Raw genomic sequence first — 2,107 nt, 5'->3', positions numbered from 1 at the left:
ATAGTGGAAAACAGGATGTTTATTTTTGACATAGTGGTAGCGGTGAACAGTTAAGAATTTCACATATTTTTTTCAATCTAAGGTAAACGGATATCACCCCCATTTATAAAGGTTAAAATCTAATAAGGATATTCATCATTTTTGCCAACTGTACACATTTCCTATAACTGTTCTAGAATATTTTTATTTTATGCGCTACTTCCGAATAGTTAAGGGATTTATGAATAAAATGAAATATTATAAAATTTACAGTTAGTTCAGCTTAAGCAGTTTAATGGTTAAAAGAACAACAGCATTATATTTGATGAATTTTTAGAAGGAAGAAATGTACAGTAGGTAGGGTCACGGCCTAAGGCAAAAAAACAAGTTGATGCAGTCACCCCCCAGTTTTGTACCATATTTGAAGACAATTTCAGAACACGAAAACTTTTGTTTTTCCGTGCACCCTACGACCCCCCGAAATACAATTTACTGTGCTGTGTCGTCATTTGAAGTCCGATCGAAAAGAAACGCATATCGTTGTTCATGGTTGATCAGGGGCTATATTTCGTGCATTGGTCATTTTTGACTCCGACGTCAAATTTGATTTTTAATTTTTTTATTTCGCTTCGTATACCCCTATTATGCCCATTTCTTATAACCATTATAAAGATCTTATCAAAATATGAAACTTTTGCTTTGGAAGTATTTAATTATATTCATAAACAAAAAAGTTACAGAGATTTTAAAAAGTCAATAGGTCACCCTACACCATCAAATAGCTTTTGCTGTGTTGTCATGATATCCGATCGAAAGCACATGCACATCGTTATTCATATCTACGAAATTAATTTGAAAGGTATTTAATACACACAAACTGTTTATCTGTAAATTTCTAACCGTATCATTGTATACATACTCGTTGTGTGCACTATGGCATTTTCAGCGTTATGCAAAGTGCATGTGTTTTTGCTAGAACAATTTGAGAACAGTAGGCTCTCAAATTGTTCTAGCAAAAAATCTAACAAACACTTTCGCTACATGATTTCTTAAGTCTGTCCATATTTTTGTGAGAGAAGGCTGTTGATAGTATTTGAAAAAAGTGAAAACAAAATGAAATTCGAAGCTCGGGTTATCGACAAAACTAAATTACCAACAAATCATCAAGTTATTGAATTCCTTTTATATTTAAAGAAAGCAGGTTAAAAATGAATCTACTAGTCATGTTACAGACGATAAACGATTGGGTTATATAATATCCAAAATTAAAAGTCGCCAACAACATAGTAAACTAGATTCTAGACAGGATTTGTTATAAATTAATTCTAAAAAGTTGTTAGCCGCATAATAAAATTGTACAATTAATAAACATGAAATGTACTCAAATCAAATACAAATCTAATCTAATATTTTCTTGTTTAAAGTATTTACTCATGTGACAACATTGCTCACCATTGTGAAGATGACAAGAAAACGCAAAAAAAAATACGGCGTAGTCAGATGTTGAAAGGCAGAAATTTAACCAATGTGTAAGCAGCATAACGATCTTCGTAATTTTCCACAATTCCGTTACCACTTACTTTTATTGTTAGATTGATTGTTAGATTTTAAAACAGTAGGCTCTCAAGTTGTTCAAGCAAAAACACAAGAACTTTGCATAACGCAGAAAATGTCGTAGTGCACACAACGAGTATGTATACAATGATACGGTTAGAAATTTACAGATAAACAGTTTGTGTATATTAAATACCTTTCAAATTAATTTCGTAGATGTGAATAACGATGTGCATGTGGTTTCGATCGGATATCATGACAACACAGCAAAAGCTATTTGATGGTGTAGGGTGACCTATTGACTTTTTAAAATCTCTGTAACATTTTTGTTTATGAATATAATTAAATACTTCCAAAGCAAAAGTTTCATATTTTGATAAGATCTTTATAATGGTTATAAGAAATGGGCATCATAGGGGTATACGAAGCGAAATAAAAAAATTAAAAATCAAATTTGACGTCGGAGTCAAAAATGACCAATGCACGAAATATAGCCCCTGATCAACCATGAACAACGATATGCGTTTCTTTTCGATCGGACTTCAAATGACGACACAGTACAGTAAATTGCATT

General features: G+C 31.9%; 1 long non-coding RNA gene across 1 annotated transcript; it reads left to right on the top strand.

Moving 5' to 3' along the window:
- Window positions 1-1,282: 1,282 nt before the first annotated feature.
- Window positions 1,283-1,896, top strand: LOC142229935 (uncharacterized). Its single transcript, XR_012720533.1, has 2 exons — window positions 1,283-1,669; window positions 1,750-1,896. It is a non-coding gene; the product is annotated as an uncharacterized LOC142229935 (long non-coding RNA).
- Window positions 1,897-2,107: the final 211 nt, after the last annotated feature.

Source organism: Haematobia irritans, chromosome 3 (assembly GCF_050003625.1).
Source record: "Haematobia irritans isolate KBUSLIRL chromosome 3, ASM5000362v1, whole genome shotgun sequence".
NCBI lineage: Eukaryota > Metazoa > Arthropoda > Insecta > Diptera > Muscidae > Haematobia > Haematobia irritans.
The sequence above is the reverse complement of the archived record's forward strand: the minus strand, read 5'-3'. Positions and strand labels throughout refer to the sequence as shown.